The 21389-nt window shown below is 45.8% G+C and overlaps 1 protein-coding gene across 2 annotated transcripts in view; it reads right to left on the bottom strand.

The window, feature by feature from the left end:
* EFR3A (EFR3 homolog A) overlaps window positions 1-21389 on the bottom strand; it is a 648826-nt gene that overhangs the window by 384399 nt on the left and 243038 nt on the right. The gene's annotated exons all lie outside the window — the stretch shown is intronic.

The raw sequence follows: 21389 nt of genomic DNA, 5'->3' as shown, positions 1-21389 counted from the left end.
TGAGGGGTGGTCCCAAGCCTTCTCCATGAGGGCATTTAGCACTTGGTGTTGAGGCAGTGCTACTGGTTCGCTAGGAGTGTCAAATACTTTTAAGATGCCCATCATCTCCTGACGGGGATCGTAAAGTTTTCTGGTCTCTACATTTAGGAGTAGACCTACTTTTTCTAGAAACTATGAATACGTTTAAGTCTTCAGGAAGAGATGCTGATTCAGGCGGGACCTCAGCTGGATCTGAAGGGTATCCCATTGATGAATCATCAGAGGATGATGTAAGTATAAACTCTTCCAAGGGTATTGGTGGCCTCTGTGGCTGGACCTTCAGTGATGGTCTTGGAATAGAGGGGTCTTCTGGCATAGATGGAGCCTCCACTGGAGTAAGCGGTGGGGGCGGGTTTAGATGCTGTTCTATCGATTTCAAAAATTGCTATAGGATGTTTGTTATCTGGGTCATAGCTTGCGAAGCTAACCCAGAGGTTGAGGGTATGGAAGGCAGCGATGGAGCAGTAGGAGGTGCCATGGTCAATGGGATTTTTGGTTGTATCGGGATTGGTGGAGGTGGCACAACCCTATGATGCTGTTTGCCTGGTGATGGATCCAATCTCCATCCAGGAGAGAATGATTGGCTGTTTGAGAGACGTGGTGGAGATATGTCTTGGTCAGAGTTGACCACAAGGAGTGGAGAAGGCTCCCCAGGTCTTTTATGGCCAGATGTTTGTTTCTTTGGCCCCGGCTGCTTCGATCTCTGAGATCCTGCGTTGACATGTGTCAGATGCGTCTGTGATGCGTTGATAGAGCGTGCGGCTGCGACGCCGTCAAAGCATCCCGAGTGCCGTGCACCGGTTCTTGAAGGGGCATCGGCTATGGGTATTTTACCCTGGGCGGGGGGGGGGGGGGGGGGTCCACAGAGGAAGCCCTTCTGTGAGATGTTGTCTTCTTTTTACGTTCTGGGCCCGGAGATGATCTGGTAGAGGCCTCTGAAGGGGCATAAGAGCCCGATGGTGCTGCCTTAAGTTACTGGATTCGAGCTGCTTGCTGACATTGCACTCTTGGAGACATATGACCTCAGTCCCTGCAACTTTCCTGATCAGGTCCCAGGCAGATGTAGCATGACTGATGGCCATCAGTCACTGACATTATTTTGCCACAGGCGCAGAATTTAAGTCCTAGGCGAGGCATGTTAGAAAAATAAGCCTTTCCTGTGGTGAAAAAGTTTTTTTTCTTCTTTTACCTCACAAACTCAAAAAAGGTCTGGAGAGACAGAGCTCCACATGTGATCAGTCGCGCGGAAAAAAAAACACACTGAGGAGCCTCAGGCAAATGAGGGAAGACACAAGAGGGAGCACCTAGCTGAAAGACTTTACTAGACTTAGAAAGCTCCGCCACCTAGTGGCATGGAAGACGTACCCAGACAGCATGGCTAATTCAGCTGCTTATCTACGTGAAAAAACTCAGTGCTGGTGGGTATGGTCCTGCATACAACAGATTTAGTTATATGCTATAGAAAGTAAATTAGCCAACAAAATCCAACTATTCCCATCATATAGAGGTTCATATTCAAAACCATTTAGACGGATAATGTAATAGTTATTCATCTAAATGGCTTACCCAGCTATATCCAACCTTTATCCAGTTAAATTCTAGCTGGCTAATGTTAGGCGGCTAGAATTTAGCTAGATAAGTTAGGGGTGGTCCAGAGGCATAACTGGGAGGAGTTGAGTTAGCCAGCCAAATTAAATGGCTAACTCCAATATTCAGAGTTAGCCAGATAACTTAGTTGGCTAAGTCTGCTTGATTCAAACAGCTGTCCTAAAGATAACTGGCTATATTCAATAGTGAGGCTGCACTATTGAATATACTGCCAAAGTTAGCCAGATAAGTTTATCCAGCAAACTTTGCTATCCAGACTGATTCTGAATATAGCCCTCATAAATTCATAAATGTGGGAGACACATGCAGGTCAGACACTTTGAACTGGGTCCAATATATTTTAAACTGACAAGTCATTAATATTCTCTATCAGGCAATAACAGTTTCCAACCTTTGGTGTACCTGGTTTGCTTTTCAAGCTCAATATTCCTCTCGTTCTTTGGTCTTTGTTCCTTTTCTTTTCTTTCCCTCTCTCTCTCTGTCACATTTTCTATGTCTCTTTACTTCAGAGGGGATACTCCCTTTGTTGTTTCTGCTCTCTTCCTTTTGATTCTCTTTCTTCTCTTCATCCTTGGTTCTTCTTCCTGCCTTGCTCTCCTTTCTCCATTCCGCCCCATTTTTCTTCTCCATCTCCCAAGGTAACTCCCACTTTTCCAGGGTCCTCCCCCTCTCTCATCCTCTCATCACCGGCCCTCTCCTCCAGTTCTCTCTCCCTCACACACCACAGATTTTCTCCCTCTGTACATCCAATATTAAGTCCTTGTGCCTTCTCCCTCCATCCTGGTTCCTCCCCCATCTCCTCTATTCCAGTGTTCTAACCCACACTTCTTTCTCTCTCTCTGCTTCCCCATGCCCAGATCTCTCCTCCTATTACCAAATCATTTCTCCATCTCCCTCTTCCCAATATCCAGTCCCCTCTTTCTCTATCCTGTGTCTTAACATAGTAATGACAGCAGAAAAACACCAAATGGTCGATCCAGTCTGCCCAGCAAGTTTCTTAAGGCAGTACAGGCCACTCCCATGTTTCTATTAAGGGCAGTAACTGCCACTCTGTGCAGTTATCCCCAAGCCTTATGATAACCCATAAAAATTTCTGTTAGCAACATTTTTTTACTGGGTGATGAGCTTTCTTGAAAATTCAGACAGTGCTACTTGACATGCTTTGCTTATGGACTTGGCCATAGAAGCAGTCCTGTGATTTTTCCTTTATGTCTGAAAAAGCAACCTTGTAGAAGACAAGGAAAACTCAAACCAGCCAGGTGCATTATCCATTGCACCACTGGTCCTCTTTTCCTCTCCATCACCCTGCTCCTTACCCAGTGTCCTTTTTCCCTTTTCCCTCTCCCTCGCAACTCATGACTCCCTTAAATCCTCTCTCTTCTCCTACCTCTTCTTGCTTTCTTTCCCCTTCTTCCTCATTCTCAATCACCTCTCTCCCTCCCTGCTCCCTATCCCTATGTTTAGTCTCCTCTTCTGACATTCCTGTATGTTCAATCCCCACATATTCCTCTCCCATGAATATGGTTCCATTTGTCCTCCCAATCCTCTCCCCATCCCCAGCCTGCAGGAGCAGCATCCTGTGTTCCCCTTCCACTTCCAAACATTCATACCCCTCCTCACTTTTCTCCCAACATTCACTACCTTTTGCACTGTCCCCCTCTTCAAACATTCCTCACCTTTCGCACTGCTCTCTCTTCATCCCCCCACACGGCATTAACTTTTCTTCCCACCTCATAAATAATTCTCGCCTGACTAGATTTTTTTTTTATATTCCGCTTTTCAGCACTTCAAATACTGTAGTTATTTCCCTGTCCCCAGAGGGCTCACAATCTAAGTTTGTACCTGAGGCAACAGAGGGTAAAGTGACTTCAGATGATGCTCTCCTCTTTCACAGTACTCTCAGTTGAGCTCCGTCCCTGCAGTACAGCCTCTTCAACTCACCCAGCAAACAGAACAGAGCAGAGAAAAATCCTTTAATTCTAGGCAGCAGATGAGGAGCAGACAGAAGAGGAGCAGCAGGAGCAGGGAATAGAGGCTCTCTGCTGCCATTCACTGCCTTTTTTTTTTTTATTTAGCTTACACCTCATCAATGCTAGCTCAAGGAAAATTACAATCTAATGTCCTTATTTATTAAGTATTTTTCCTATAGACAAGGAATGGGAGAACAACCTTAATAAATCAGGCTCTAATTTTGTACCAGAGGCAACAGAGGATGAAGTGACTTGCCCAAGGTCACTAGGAGTGACAGCAAGATTTGAGCCCTAGCTTCCCTGGTTCTCACAAAAATCTGGGGTATAAAGCTAAACAACATCTACACAAAAAGAAAATTAGGTCTTACCTTAGTTAATTTTCGTTCCTGTAGCACCATGGATCAGTCCAGACTCCTGGGTTATGCCCCCCCTCTAGCAGATGGAGACAGAAGTTTACAAACAAAACTCCGCCTTATCTAGGCTGGTGCCACCTACAGTCTGGCAGTCTTACTTAATGTCAAAGCAGATGAAGCCCTCCAGAATTAACACAAATGAACTATATACAGGAACCTACCAACCAAACTAACGGCTCAACTATCCCCCAAATGGGACCAGAACCAGAGCCATCGATAACAGAGAAAGAGAAAACAGAGATAGAATGGACAGAAAGAAACCAAACCGTCCCCTCCAGACTCTCCGTCAGAACAGCAGACTCGACGGGCGGGACTCTGGACTGATCCGTGGTACTACAGGAATGAAAATTAACTAAGGTAAGACCTAATTTTCTTTTCCCTGTACGTACCCGGATCAGTCCAGACTCCTGGGATGTACCAGAGCTACCTTAATTAGGGTGGGATCCGGAGAGTCCCGCTCTGAGCACCCCTGCCCCGAAACCGCCGCTACCTGGTGCATGAACATCCAGGCGATAATGACGAGCAAAGGTATGCAACGACTTCCAGGCCGCCGCCTTACAAATATCTTCCGCAGAAACCTGACTGCACTCCGCCCAGGAAGCCGCTTGAGAACGCGTAGAATGAGCCTGGAGCCCCACCGGGACCGATTTGCCGTGCAGCAAATATGCGGAACCAATGGCTTCCTTCAACCAACGGGCAATAGTAGTCTTGGAAGCCGCCTGCCCACGCAGAGGACCGCCCCACAAGACAAAAAGATGATCCGACCTCCGAAAGGGGTTCGTCACCTCCAGATAACATAACAGGGCTCTCCTCACGTCCAGCCGCCGCAAGTCCCGATAATTCGGAAGCGACTTATCAGACTCAGAAAACGAAGGCAAATCCACCGTCTGGTTGAGATGAAAAGCAGACACCACCTTAGGCAAGAAGGAAGGCACCGTACGAAGCGACACTCCCGAATCCGTAATCCTCAAAAAAGGCTTCCGACAAGACAAGGCTTGGAGCTCCGACACCCTCCTCGCTGACGCGACTGCCACCAGAAAAACTACCTTCAGCGTCAAGTCCTTCACAGTAGCTGCGCGAATGGGATCGAAGGGAACGGAGCATAAGGCCTTCAGAACCAAATTCAAACTCCACGAAGGACACGGAGAACGGAACGGAGGCCGCAATTGCTTAGCCCCTCGGAGGAAACGCACGACGTCCGGGTGCGCAGACAATGTCATCCCGTGGACCTGTCCACGCAGCAAGGCAAGGGCCGCGACTTGCACTCTAAGCGAACTGGAAGACAAGCCCTTCGCCAAGCCATCTTGGAGGAAATGCAACACCTCCGGCACCGAAGCCTGCGTGGGCCGAATATCCTGTGCCAGGCACCATGTCTCAAAGACCGTCCACACCCGCACGTACGCCAGGGAAGTGGAAGGCTTGCGTGACCGTAGCAAAGTTGTGACCACCGCATCAGAGTAACCCCGCTTCTTCAACCTACGCCTCTCAAAAGCCATGCCGCTAGACAAAAGCATTCGACCTGGTCGAAACAAACGGGACCCTGATGTAGCAGGTCCGGCACATAAGGAAACCGAAGAGGAGGCTCCAGCGCCAAGTTCTGAAGATCCGCGAACCAAGGTCGCCGCGGCCATTCGGGAGCGACTAGAATCACGGGCGACGGATGAAGTTCTATGCGCCTCAGCGTCCGACCGATGAGGGGCCACGGAGGGAAGACATAGAGGAGCACCCCTGTCGGCCAAGGCAACGCGAGGGCATCGACCCCCTCCGCCCCCGTTTCCCGGCGGCGAGCAAAAAATCGTGGAGCTTTGGCATTTTTGTACGTCGCCATCAGATCCAGAACAGGTGTTCCCCACCTGGCGCAAATTTTCCGAAACGCTACGTCCGCAAGTTCCCATTCGCCGGGATCTAGCCGATTGCGACTCAGGAAATCCGCCTGAGCGTTTTCCACGCCCGCAATGTGCGACGCCGCTATGCATTGCAGATGCCGTTCGGCCCATGCCATCAACTGTCGCGCCTCGGCGGCCACTGGTAGACTTCTGGTGCCGCCTTGCCGGTTGATGTACGCCACCGTGGTCGCATTGTCCGATAGAATCCTGACCGCCTGGCCTCGTACCAATGACAAGAACTCCCGCAGGGCTAACCTCACTGCCCTGGTCTCCAACCGATTGATGAACCACGTCGCCTCCGTCGGGGACCAGGTGCCCTGCACCGAACTCCGGAGACACACCGCGCCCCAGCCGTACAGACTGGCATCCGTGGTGACCACCGTCCACGAGGGCAGTGTCAGCGATATGCCCTTGGTCAAGTTGCCGGTACAGAGCCACCAGGCCATGCTGGAACGGGCCGAATGCGGCAGCGGCAACGGAAGATGGAACTGCTCCGACACCGGATTCCAGCGGGAGAGTAAGGCCAATTGCAAAGGCCGCATATGCGCGAATGCCCAAGGAACCAATTCCCGCGTGGACGTCATGGACCCTACCATTTGTAGGTAGTCCCAGACGACCGGCATGGGCTTGGCCAACAACTGCCTGGCTTGGCACTGCAATTTGACTCTGCGCTCCTGCGTCAGATATACCATGCCCCGCCGAGTGTCAAACAACGCTCCCAAAAACTCCAGGGATTGCGACGGTTCCAGCTGACTCTTGGCCCGATTGATTACCCAGCCGAGGCGCTGCAACAAATAGACTACACGCTGTACCGCCAACCGACAGAGACGCTCGGACTTCGCCCGAATCAACCAATCGTCCAGATACGGATGCACCAGACACCCTTCCTTGCGAAGATGAGCCGCTACCACCACCATGATCTTTGTAAAGGTTCGCGGGGCTGTCGCCAGCCCGAATGACAGCGCTTGGAACTGGAAATGCTGCCCCAACACTGCGAACCGAAGGTAGCGTTGGTGATCCGCACAGATTCCGACGTGCAGATACCCCTCCGTGAGATCCAGAGACGCGAGAAACTCTCCTTGTCTCACGGACGCGATGACCGATCTTAGCGTCTCCATGCGAAACCTTGGGACCCGCAAGCACCTGTTGACGCCCTTGAGGTCGAGGATCGGACGAAACGTGCCCTCTTTCTTTGGCACCAGGAAGTAAATGAAATACCTGCCGCCGCGTAGCTCGCGGAACGGCACCGGAACGATCGCGCCTAGGGCTAACAGATGCCGGATTGTGTCCCGTAACGTCTGACGCTTCTCTGAGAACCCGCATGGCGACACCATGAAACAGGGAAGGGGCCGCTGTGCAAAATCTAACGCGTAGCCGTGACTTATCACATCCAGCACCCACTGATCCAACGTGATCTTGGCCCACTCCCCGGCAAACTGCATCAACCTGCCGCCGATCACCGGCACCAGAGAGTGGGCCGGCCGCCCATCATTGTGGCAGCTTCCCGCCCGGGGTTCCGGACCCGGTCCCGGGTCTGCCAAACCGGCGGCCACGAAAGGACTGCGTGTACGACTGCTGCCTAGCCGCATTGTGGCGAAAAGAGGAGACCAACCCTCGCGCATTACGGGGCCGACGACCCCCACGGAATCTACCTCGCGTGGACGGCGTCCCCCGCGATCGCGGCCTTTCCTCCGGCAGCCGATGTATCTTGTTCTCGCCCAAAGACTCAATCAAATCCTCCAGTTCCTTACCAAAAAGTAACTTCCCCTTAAATGGCAACGAACCTAACCGAGCCTTCGACGAAACGTCCGCCGCCCAATGGCGGAGCCACAACAAACGCCGAGCCGACACCGCAGAGACCATCGCCCATGCCGAAGAACGAAGCAAGTCATGAAAGGCATCCGCGCTATAGGCAATCACCGCCTCCAGACGAGTCGCCTGCCGCGCTTCCTCCGGCGACAGACCTTCGTTAGCAGAAAGCTGCTGGGCCCACCTGAGCCCTGCACGGAGAGAGAAACCGCTACAGATCGCCGCCCTTACACCGAGCGCGGAGACTTCAAAAATTTTCTTAAGCTGCACTTCCAGCTTACGATCCTGCAAATCCTTGAGAGCTGTCCCTCCCGTTACCGGGATGGTGGTCCTTTTGGTGACCGCCGCCACCGCCGAATCTAGTTTTGGGATCTTAAACAGCTCAAGCGCGTCCTCTGTCAGGGGATAAAGCTTATCCATGGCCTTGGCCACCTTCAACCCCAGATCAGGAGTGTCCCACTCCTTAAAAAGTAAGTCGGACACCGAAAAATGTAATGGAAAAGCCGTCGGCGGTCCCCTCAGCCCCAACACCACGGGGTCTGTACGCCCTAAGCGAGATTCCGGTCGTGGCAAATCTATCGCCAATTCCTCGAGGATCGCCGGAATCAATGGCGCCAATTCATCGCGCCGAAATAGACGCACCACCTTGGGGTCATCCCCCTCCGTGGCGTGGAGACCACTCGGCCCATTGGCTCCCTGATCCCCTTCTTCGTCAATGCCTCGCGGCTGTAACTGCGGATCCGGATCCAGTTCCTCCGGATCCCCGGATTCGGACTCCGTCTCGGCATCCCCCCGCGGAGCCCCCAAACGGAGCGGGCGTGCTCCCCCCGGGGGATCCGAGACCGGGAGGGACCGGGCGCGCCTCTTAGGGTCCGGCCCCCGACCCAAATCCGGCGCTCCCCGCGATCTTTTCCTGGCCTGCCTGCTAGCCTTAAAGGCCTTATGCATTACCAGCACAAATTCCGACGAGAAAGAGTCAGAGGAGCTACGATCCGGGTCCTCCTCCGGATCGCTAAGAGCAGGAGTCTGATCCCCCCGGGAGACCCTCCGCTGTGGGGACAGAGCGGGAGGAACGTCCTCCGGTCCCCCCGGCGACGGGGGCGCCTCGCAACCTGGCCCTGCTGAGCCCAAAATGGCGGGTTTTCCCGCCGCTGAAATCGCCGCTGCCAAAATGGCGCCCGTTCCCATGCTTCGCGGGAACGGACCTGCTACCGCCCCCGATCTACGTCCCGAAGCCTCCGGCTGCCGCTGCCTCTCTGCGCTAGTGCCCGTCGAAACGTCCTCGCCGCAGCCCGAACAAAGGCTGTCCCGGGATAGGCGACGGGCCGCCCCGCAGGCCCTGCAGACCGGCCGCCGCGGCATGCTCCCCAAAGCAGAGCAAAAAACAACAACAACAGCTACCCGCGGCGCCGCTCCCGTTCCCCCCCGCGAACCAACGAGCAGGAGAGAAGAGGGAAAGCAAGAGAGACAGCACAGAAACAAACCAAGTAAATAAATTCTCTTTTTTTTTTTTTTTTTTTTTTAACCGTTTGCCACCGGCTCCGGGACCACCTGGGGAGAGTGACCCGAGCTCCCCGGTTTCACCCCCAGGCTAGGAACGCTGGCAAGGGCCCTCAGCCCACCCTCAGCGAGCTCAACTCCCAGGAGGGATGGCCCCCGCGGGACCTCACCCCACCCCGGGAGGAGACAAGTTCGGACCTGCAGGCAATCAACTGCGGTCCGAGCCTCACAATCTTCTACCAGTCAAAAAACAACTAAGAAAGTAAACTCAAACCTTTTTCTTTCCCTTTTTTTTTTTTTAAAACTAGGCCTCAGCTCAGACTGCAGGTTTTGCACCCTCTCCACCTGCTAGGAGACAGAAGAAGACTGCCAGACTGTAGGTGGCACCAGCCTAGATAAGGCGGAGTTTTGTTTGTAAACTTCTGTCTCCATCTGCTAGAGGGGGGGCATAACCCAGGAGTCTGGACTGATCCGGGTACGTACAGGGAACAATGATTAGCTTCCACACAATCTAACTAGAAGGTACAAGTGATAAAAATTACAATTCTAACTAAATAACTCCTTTTTATTTACTTAATTTTTTTAAATCATGGTGGAAAAGATCTCAGAAAATTGAGCCAAGCTGTCAAACTTGTAAAACTCTAAGGTCAATCATAGGTCTTAAAAACCTTCCATTTTCCTATATTTTTAGAGACTGTTTACGTGAACTAAATAAAGTGCAAAATGTGAACAACCATTTTGTCCTACATTACTTTTATACATAAAAATGCACAACAAAAGCTCATTTGAATGTCTTCTACTGCAAAATGAAATAAAGAACTCTTCTGAAGCTGTTTGTACAAACTTCCTGCTATTAGAAAAATATACATTTCAAAATATAAATGTCAGAACAATTTTTGCATAACTATTTTTGCATCTATTGACCTCAGAGTATAATGAACGTATCTCTTCTACAGCACCATGTGTTCAAGTTTTGTTTAGCTACAAGAATATCAATTATATGCCACAAAATGAAATAAAATTATCTTTCTCATGTGTTTAATAAGCTTTCTGCTTAGCTACAAGGAAAGTGTCAATTTCGTACTGCAAAATATGTTGAAACACCGATGTTAACAAAGTTTCACATGCTTGCTGTTTCAAGGCTTTTTTATATATTTGGAATTCCTGCACTACGGCATAAAAGATTTTTCCATGGCATACACCCTCATAACATTTAAAAATACAGAAACATTTAAGATTTTTTAGATCTATGATTGACAATAGACAATATAGACCTATGATTGACAATAGACAATATTTTACAGATCTACTGATAGCCTGGCTCAATTTTCTGAGGTCTTTTCCTCCATGGTTTTAAAAGTTAGGTTTAAAAAAAAAAAGTAATTTGATAAGAACTGGTATTCCCTGGTTCCTGTCCTTCCTCTCTTCTTCCACAGTGCTGATCTCTAGCTGTCAGAACATGAGGAAGGGACTGGGGGAGCAAACAGAAGATTTGGGGCCGTCCAAAACAGTAGGAGCATGAACTCAAGGATAACGATCAAGTTTTCACTGCTAGCACTGCCGCACAAGAAGGATTTTCCTAAGGCACACTGACTGAGAAACGCAGCTTTTCAACATTATGAAGGCAATAATCAACCTGCCTATGGAGATGCATTGTATCTGTGAGCCTGCAAGAAATGTTTCAAGGGGAAACTCAAGTGAAACTGTCCTTGGGAGTTTCCCTTTGAAAATTCAGGCAGCTGCAGGACACAAGTTCTTTGTAGCCACATTTTTTTGGTGTCTACCTTGAAGCAAGTGCTAGATTAAACACAAAGCCTGTGCATACTCTCCCTCATCCAACTTTGTCACTTTTATGAAGCAAGAGACTGCTGGAGCTGTAACCAGCATGGATACTTTTACCCACAGTGAGGAGGACGGGGCAATTTTTAAACTTCCCATTTACAGAAGTAAAATGCTGTTTTATGCTGGAAATGTCTTTGAATATTACACTCTCCCAACGCTCCAGTTATTGATGGAATAGCTAATGGTCAGAGTGACAATAATATATTTACATTTTCCTTTAGCTGCCCAGAAACATCTGGATATACTGTAGATCTCACAAGAGAAAAAAATGAAGCTGCCCAGCATTCTAGTGGAATACGCTTTACACATGACTTCTTAGCAGTAGAAACAATTATGAACCTACTCTCAACTGTTTACATCAGATTGTGGTATGGTATGCTATGTTGTAAACCGCCATGGACAAATCTGGGGCTGGGAAGGAGGTCTACAAGTATGAATATACACATGAATATATCATCACATTTCCCAACCCTGGCAACGGGACATTTCTACCAGACCATCCTCAGGTCAAGTTAAAAGGACTGGATGACTATTCCAAGCACCAGACAGCATAAAGCCATTAAATCGAAGGGATACATTTTAAACACTATGAAAGTCAATTCATCATGCATAAATGTATCCTAATTTACATTTCTGTTTTCTGTTTACAATTGGGAAAGGTCAAATGGAAATATTGGGATCCTCAGAGACTCCTTTATAATCACACTGATAAAAAATTTCAAGCATAATAAAACCAGTGGAAATTTTCCTTGTATCAACTCCTGCAGCAGACAAGAGCAGTGAGTTCTTATTGGGTGGGAGCATAACAGAGCCAAACATAAAAAATGTAACCATTGTCATGCAACCCTTGAACCCAACTCCTTCTCACAATAATTATTCCTACTCAGTCTGAGCATTTTATTAGAATGCCAGAGAAATAATGAAATAAGCGTTCTCCATGGGCAATAGGAAAATCAGACGCAAGTGGTGTGTCATATCATCCAACGGTACCCTATGTGGAGCATTTCATAGAAAGCATTAAAAAAGCCTATAAGGCTTCTTCTGGAAAACTCAACACTTGCTGTCCAGCCACCATTGCATGAGCCCCCAAGCAAACCAACTTAATAAAGAGAGGAGGGTATGTGTGGCTGATTATTACTGCTGTCCACAGAAAACATCCATTCCAGGTTAGCAATTTTGTTTTCCATGAAGATTAGCAAGATTTTTCAGCCACGCCAGTGGGAATCCTTAGCTAAGAGTTGCTTTCCAACAAAAGGGGGATAACGACATCAACTAGGTCACTGATAGGGTTTCATTTCGCAAAAATTGACTTTTTTTTTTAAATTTATCAGCTTTTTCATACAATTTACAAAGAAATTCTTTACAATGTAACCAAGAGAAGAAATCTCTAATACGTGTTACACATTACATATAAATCATTATATATGTCTACTAAACATAGAAACAGCAATTTACCTCTTTTTAATTTCAAAAGAAATATCTGGGGGAAATATCTGAAGGAAATCAGAGGAGACATAAGAAATCAAATTTTAACAATACTGCTTGATACTCCGTCATAATAATTGCAGATCCCTTCCCATATTGCAGATCTATGCCTTCCCATTCAGGAACATCCTCAACTGCTCTGGCATAAAAAAAATATAAGTATTTCCAGAAAATGTTATTACGTGTTTGCACGTGTAGCGTAAAAGGAAGCTTGCACCTGAAAATCCAAGATGGCTGCTTGAGAAAACGCTACTGACGCTGCTCTGCCTCCTTGTTTCCTAAAAAAGTTTTTTCTCTTTCTAATCAAAAGAAAATGCCACATAAAAGGAAGGGGAAAGTTCGGGTCTATCCACCGGAGTCAGCTAGCCCCGTGGGGCAGCGGTTTATATCCCAGTATGCGGTCCCCATCTCCGAATTGAGGGCTTCTAACCCCGCTAGCAAGACTGGAAGAGGAGCCCCGTTTTTGCTGGGGGAACTGATGCTGAGCCCACCTGATCCCCAAGAACTGCCGCAATCTTCTCCCTTGCGTGAAGCTGGCGGGGCAGGGTTCCCGGATGGAGACATCGCAGGGCAAGCCCAGCTGGGTGGACTTGCCAAAGCTAGTGCAGCTGGGACGTCCTCTCCCCTCCAAACAGCTCGACCGGGGGTTCCTGAGAAAGGAGAATTGAGTGCAGGAGTCAGCCCCCTGGAGGCAACGGGGGAAGGAGCGCGTTTGGAGGAGGAAAGTGACCCCCATGGAGATTATTAAACCGGCGGTGATCACATTGGAGTCCTTATGGGACTTAATAGCAGGTATGACCCAAATATTCAGAGAGCAAGCCCGATGCCTGGACGGATCAGAGAAGAAAATAGACGCAGTCAAAAAGGAACATTTACTGTTATTGCAGGAGCACTCTAATTCCATACAAGTATTGTCTGATGATGTTAAAAGCTTACAAGATTCCAATAAATCCATCAGATAAGGAGGGACTTGGGGTTCATGAACAGCCTACATGATGGGTTAATTAATTAATTGGTCAAATAAGGATCTCACTCATATGTTCTATGATTAGACATATTACCTTTATTAATTACTTATGTTGCTTCCCAGATAAAGTGGACTAAAAATATTATGGATAACATATGTTTACTTTTGTATTTTTTCTTTGGCAAATTGATATGTAACCCTTAAATTCCTAATTTCTTTTCATTGTAAATGTTATGAAATTCAATAAACTTTAAATAAAAAAAAAAAATCCATCATGAGTGATCAAATATCCTCTTTAAGAAGATTGGAGTGCATGGAGAACTATATGAGACATTTAAATGTGAGAATGCTAAACTTCCCAAAAGTTTTGGGTGAATTGCCCTTACTGACCTTTAAAAGATTTATGACAGAAACTTAAAATTCCTATGGAATCAGTTCCAGCTGTTAAGAAAATTTTGTTTCTACCACAAAGAAAGAGTCCTACCCAGTCATTAGTTGCTAGTGATCGGGGTGATTTTGCTAATCTTACTGAATATCTTGAAAATTCTAATATAGAGGTCACTGAGCGTGCAGTAGTCTGTTACCTTTTTCTCTGAGTACGACATGAGTCTGTTAATGAAACATTATTTTAAGAATTTAAATGTTTACTTTATGGGAGGCCTAATACGTATTTATCCAGACCTCTCAAGAGCTACTCAACAGCGAAACCCATCTTATAATTAATATTTCTTTAATTTTTTTTTCCAGAAAGACAACCTGAAATATAAAGCATGGAGTTAGATTCTGGTCCTTGAAGAGACTCCAGTAATAGGAAGAAAATGTATGGGTTTGACACCTTGTATCAGCTTTGCAAATTTGCTCAATAAAGGCCAGCGTTAGAAGGGCCATCAACACTTCCCTGGCTCAAACATCATGAGCCTTGGCATGCCTGGGCATGACAAAAGGATATGCAATCTTCCAGTAATTATCTCTTTGGTTAAAGAAACCCCAAGCCTGTTGCAGTCAAAAGAAACAAAAAGTTGAACAGAGCTTCTATGGGCCAATCCTGGTAGAAGTTAAGGACTCTTGCAATTGAAATCATGTAGGGCTTATTCACCTTAATAAATAAACTGGTCTGGAGAGAAATGCTGGTGGAACAATTGACTGGTTAAGGAGGATATCAGCTATAACCTTAGATACGAACTAGGGATAAGCAGACACTACCCACCTTGTTATGATGAAATTTAATGTAAGTTGGCTAAGTCATAAGAACTACAGCATATTGACTCTGTCGGCTGAAATGATCACCATCAAAAATTTGTCTCACAAGAGTTCAGACACAAAATAGATGCTTTCATCAGATGAGTCAAAAGCACACTGAGGTCTTGTGACACAGCAGGCAGTTTAATCAGTGGATTTAATTAAAACAAGCCCCATAAAAATATGCAAACTAAGGGCTGTACAGAGATGAGGTATCATTCTACTTACTGGTCATAAGTACCAATTGCACTGAAGTGTACTCTAAAAGAGTTGGTTTAGAGATCCCCAAAGGAGTGCAAGTCAAATGTGTCAGCCAATAAGAGGCTATGAGGTTCAGTGTCCCTTGATATCTTCTGATCTTAATCCAGGTTTGCACGACCAGTGGAACTGGAGCATATGAATACAAAAAAACGTGTACCCCAATAAACGGGCTGATACAGTAAAAAAGTGGGCCACTCTCCTGTGCGCACAATTCAGTATTTTAAATTATTTTAATTAGGGCTGGCGGTAAAAAGAGGCGCTAGGGACACTAGCACGTCCCTAGCGCCTCTTTTTTGACAGAAGCCATGATATTAAGTTGGAGGGTTTGACAGCCAACACTCAATTTTGCCGGCGTCTGTTCTCGAGCCCACTGACAGCAACGGGTTTGGAAACGGACACCAGCAAAATTGAGGGTCCGGTTTTCAACCCGCGAGCCTATTTCAAAATTTTTTTTTTTTAACTTTCGGGACCTCCGACTTAATATCGCCATGATATTAAGTTGGAGGGTGCACAGAAAAGCAGTTTTTACTGCTTTTCTATGCACTTTCCCGGTGCCCGTAGAAATTAGCGCCTACCTTTGGGCTTGGCTGCACATTTTACTTTCTGTATCGCGCGGAAATACCTAATAGGGCCATCAATATACATTTGCATGTTGCGGGCGCTATTAGATTTGGGGGGGGGGGGGTTGGACGCGCATTTGGACGCGCTATTACCCCTTACTGAATAAGGAGTAAAGCTAGCGTATCCAAAACACGCGTCCAATCGCAGGGTAACAGTGCGCTCCAGCGGAGCACACTGTACTGTATCGGACCGTAAGAGAGAAAAGCATGTTTGCATATTGTAAACAATGTTCTCCATAGACAACAGTATGAATTAACCATGACACTTGGGTAATGTCATCTGACGACTCCGAATGGATTTAGCCCAGTAGAGTTTTGGCTCTATATGGGAGTTCATACATGAGCACAGCCTTATAAGCCGCCTCAGTTCATTAATAGCTTAGCTTTAGTCAGGTAGTCAAAAATCTAGGGATGTGGGTGGGTATTAAGCATAGTTAATTCATCCTCCTGTCTACAAAGAAGAACATTTATGTTAAGCAAACATGCTTTTCTTCATCAACAAGCAAAGCTGAAATAGCCATGACATGTAGAGAGTCCCAAGCTGAGTGTTGCACTGTAGAGCACTTGCTGAAACAAACAACTCTGCTCCCCCATAGCAGACGGACTACGCTACAAACAGGTTACACAAAACTGCTTGTCCAAAATTACTGCAAACCTTTGGGAGGTTGTTCAGATAGTAAATGGATGACCCAGTTGCAGCTTTGCAGATATGTTTGATAGAAACTCTCTCAAATGAGCAACTGAAGTAGCCGAGGCTCTGACTTTATAATACTTGATGGTATCAGTTATCTGAAAGCCAGCTAGTGCATAGCAACACCAGCCAGTTGGAAATGGTACACTTAGAAACGGTTACACCGAATCTATTAAGATCATAAGACACGAACAACTAAGAAGCTTGACAATGATGCTGTGTCCTCTTCAGATAATAGGTCAAGGCCTTTTTGCAGTCCAAGATGTGACGGGTCTTTTCTCCCTTATGTGCATGAGGCCGTGAAAAGTAGGTAGGCAAGATAATTGATTGGTTTATATGAAAAGCAGAAACCACTGTAAAGAGCAACATAGGAAGGGTACAGAGCACCACTCTGTGTAAAAAAAAAAAAAAAAAGGAAGGTATGGAAAATAAGAAATCAGTGCCTGATGTTCACTAACCTATTTCGCCTATGTAGTGGCTACCAGGAAAACCACCTTCCAGTCAGGAACTTCAATGAGGACAACTCCAAAGGCCCAATAAAGAATTCATGAGCTACAACAGAACCACAATGAGATTCCATGAAATGGCAGGTTTTGAAACAGGTGGCTTAATATGCAGGTTCTTCATGGATTTAGAAACAGTCCTGTTTTCCATCTGTAGATAAGACAATGATATCACTGAAATTGATTTTCAATTAGAAGAACTGAGACCCCAAAATGACAAGTGTAATAAATATTTGAGCAGATCCTTGGGTTCGCAAGAGAACGGATCTAGGGAAGATGTCCTGCACAAGAAGAGAAATTTCTACTTGCAGCTGTATGACTTTCTGGTAGATGGTTTAGATGAGTACATCTCAATATCTCCCTGGAGAGTGTCAGTGAGGATACTATGGAGCATTCAACATCTATGCTATCATGTTGAGGGCTAGTAGATTCAAGAGGAGCAGGTGACCACCCTCCTGAGTTAGCAATGACAATTCTGCTCCCAAATGGATAGGTGGTTGAAATAACTTGATGAGATAAGAGAGCCATGGCTGTCTGGGCCAGGCCAGTGCGATGAAGATGAGATGGGCCTGGTCTTTGAGCATATTCTAAACTATTCTTGCCACCAACGGAAGAGGTAGGAAGGTGTAGATGAGCCCCATATTCCAAGGAATCAGAAAGGTGACCTTGGACAAGTCGAAGGTCACAGATGAATGGAACAAAATTCCATTACTTTGTTCCCTTCCGTTGTGAAAAGGTCAATTCCCCCAGAGGTTCATTTGCTACAAAGTGGCTCAGTGACCACTCGTGAGGCAGGAAAATGCAACAGAGGCAATGTGTGAGCATATTCACAGTCCCCAAAAGGTAGGCTGTTTGTAACTAAGTGCCATGGTTGATCGCCCATTACTCAATCAGCTGGGTTTCCTGAAAAAGGGCCCAGGATCCCGTGCTCCCTTGCTTATTGATATAAAACATGACCACTTGATTGTTTGAATCAGAATTCTCATTCTGTGAAGAGACCTTAAGAATACCCTGATAGCATTCCCAATGGCTCGCAATTGAAACAAATTGATATGGAGCTGATTCTTCACCATGGACCACGTGCCTTGAGTGGACATCATTCCAGCGTGTGCTATTCATTCCTTGGTGAACCACATTGGTGCTCACTTGCACCTGATATGGAAAAGGACTTAGCAAGTACCCCATCTCCAGAATACCTGGACTCAACGACCACCAGAGATGCAACTTCATTGTTTGGTTTATGATGAACACCCTCAAGAGGGGTTTAGTCAACTCATCCCACTGTAGATGGAGGCCCCACTGTAGAAATCTGATATTGAGCTAAACAATATGGACCAAGAAAACTGCAGCAGCCATGTGTATCTTATCACAAGGACAGCACAGGCTGTGGCTAACGAATATAGTGATAATTTGGAGGTCAAAGATCAAAGCATGAAAGCCCTCTCAGATGGCAAGAATGCTGTCTCCATCAAGGAATCAATCCATGCTCCTATGAATTTGATCCGTTGAGCTGGAACAAGATTGGATTTGGGGTAGTTGATGAGAAACTGGTGGAGTTTGGTGGTCTTGTCCCAGGAGTTGAGGCCCATCACAAGTCAATTGTCCAGGCGCAAATCCTTTGGTGGCAGAGGAACGCTGCTATCATCACTAAGGATTTTGTGAAGACTCTTGGGGGCTCATGAGAGGCCGAACATGAGAACTTTGTACAACTAATAGGAACCATCACCACAAAATGAAGATGCTTTCAATGGTTCTGATGGATCAGGGCATACACTGAATCCCGTTACTCCTGCTGGATGAAGAGGAGGGCATTCATCTTGAACTTCTCTTGTAGAATGCTCTCGTTCAACTTCCACAAATCCAAGATTGGCCTCAGGCTTTATGACTTTTTGGGGTTAAGGAAGTATCAGGAGAACTCCTGGCCAGGAACCTATAGTGAGACTGGCTCTATCGCCCGTTGGTGAAGCAGAAATTCCACCTTCAGGCATAGCTGAGCTGTGTGAAATAAGGATTGAGGACTGAATAGTGAGAAAACTTGAGGTGCAAGAGAAGCACAAACTATAGCTACACAACCTGAGGACCCAGTGGCACTGCCCCAACTGCGGAGATACAGCAGAGCCAGTCTTCTTCTAGTAGGTGTGGAGGTTGGGGATCAACATGCCAAGCAAACTTGTTGGTTTTCTATTTCTTCCCTTTTTTTTTTTTTTTTTTTTTAAAAAAGATAACTGATTTAATGGTAATATTCTCTGAAAATCACTGCTTAAATTAAAGTTATCCACATATAAATACCCACATAACTTTACACCTAACCAGAGATATTCAAAGATAGCCAGTTAGGTTGAAAATTAGCCAAATAATATTAGTCTGGGATATTCAGCAGGATATTTAACTATTGAATATCCAGATAACTTATCTGGCTAATTTTAGCCGGATAAGTTATCCATTTAGAGGTTTTTAAAAATCTACCTCTCATTGTTTAAAAATCACTCTGAAAGGCAATCCATTTTCAGACATTGCAGATTGGGATGAAACATGGCACCTTGATTTATGATATCTAGTATTTCTTGTAGCCCAGTGGTTAGAGAAGTGGGCTACGAACCAAGGAAGCCAGGATTCAAATCCCCCTGACACTCCTTGTGACCTTGGGCAAATCTCTTTTTTGTTTTGTTTTTTTTAAACACTAATCTAAAAGGTTCTTCCACCTTCAGGGAACTCTGAAAACCATTACTTTCTCAGTCTAAGGGGTGCTACTAGTATTACTTTGGTCTTGCAAGATCTTACCTCTGCAAGCACCTGAAGCTGCGGGACCCACTGAGAAAAAAATACATAGAAATAGTTTTCCTGTTCTTGGTGAGCAACTAAAGAATCTAGGTAATTTTGTAGTGTGGCTTTATGACATCAGATCCACAATGGGTGGGATCCACTAGGCCTAAATCAATTCAAAAATCTGAGTTGAGTTCCCATTTATTGGCATCATCATCATGATCACTGTTCATTTATATCATGCTTTAACACTTTAACAAAAGCATTCACAGTGTATTACAACACGTTTTTAATGTTAAAATTTTATGTTTTGTTGTACCCTTGGACCTTGGAGGGCAAAGGAAATATTTTTAAATAAATATAACATACACAAAATAAACAGACAAACATTACAGTATATAAATAGAGTAGTACAGAGCATATTGCTGCAATAGGTTAAAGACTATTCTAGAGAAAAAGTTCAAGTAAATACTATGAGGTATTAGAAAGAAATGCTATAAAGGACAGCGATACAAAAGTCCATAAACAGTGTAATACAGGAGTCCACTAAGCAAGCAAGTATACAGAAGAGCTACACATGAACTGTGCGCATAGGGTGATATATAGTGAAGGGATATACATCTGCGATAAAGCTTGGTTTCTTTAGCTGGCTTTAACATATATCCAAGTACGGCTCATTTCTGAATGTAGTAATCAAGAACAAGGGTTGGTTCATAATAAGGTGCTCATGTCACAATTGTGAAACAAATGCTTCTTTAAAAAGCTTCGTTTTCGGTAGTTTTCTAAAAGAGTTGTTCTACTCAGATGTCTAAGCAAAGGAAAATCTTCACAAAAATATCTGTTATACAATTAATGTTTCAAAAAAAAAAAAAAAAAACGCCTCATTGACACAGTTGTAAAAAGCTGTAAGTTAACACCACAACATATATTAATACTCATTGGAGATTTATATCTCTGTTGTCACCATAAAAACGCTTGTTGCTACCACAGAACATATTCTCTGCTTCCAGCTACAAAAGCCACCTCCCCCCCAAAAAACACACACAGTCCATCTGCTGCCTGAAGGGGAAGGACTGGAGGGTACAGAGCCCCAGGCCCAGCAGCTGACTATGCTCCTGCACCATTTCTTCATTCATTCACGCCCCTCTCTTCCCCCAACATTCACTTCATGCAGTGCTCCCCAAAATATTCATCAACTACATTCACCCCCTTATTTATTTATTTATGTAATGATTTTATATCCCATCATTCGACCGAACCATCACAACGGTTTACAGGTTTAAGAGTGCTAAAAGATACAATTCATAAACGGTAATAAAATATTGAAATAGTTACATTAGTAAAACACTAAAATAGCAAATAAACACATTTGAATTAAATCAAAATAAGGCTAAAAATAATATTTTTACAAAAAAAGGAGGTTTGATCTGAATAATTTCTCTTGCCACAAATTATTCTGGCCTGATGACTTCTTCCTCTGCTCTGTTATCAGCTGAATCTCAAATCTTGGGAGCATAGTAAACTCCTGGGCCTCCCCTCCAGACTGCAGTAGTACAGAGAAGAGCCTTCCATTCTTGGCAGCAGCTGGAACAGGAAGCTGATTGGCTCTTTAATGTCCATGTCAGCTCCAGCCTCACCCCCTTTCCCTTCCCCTCCTGTCTTCCTCTGCAGCTGGTGGGGGTGAGGGGATGGAGGAGAGTAGAATAGGAATGAGCAGAGAAAACCCTCTGCTCCATGCTCCAGTCCCTCTCTTCTGTCTCTGCAGCATATAGCACTCAATAAATATACCAGAC

Source organism: Rhinatrema bivittatum, chromosome 2, assembly GCF_901001135.1.
Source record: "Rhinatrema bivittatum chromosome 2, aRhiBiv1.1, whole genome shotgun sequence".
NCBI lineage: Eukaryota > Metazoa > Chordata > Amphibia > Gymnophiona > Rhinatrematidae > Rhinatrema > Rhinatrema bivittatum.
The sequence above is the reverse complement of the archived record's forward strand: the minus strand, read 5'-3'. Positions and strand labels throughout refer to the sequence as shown.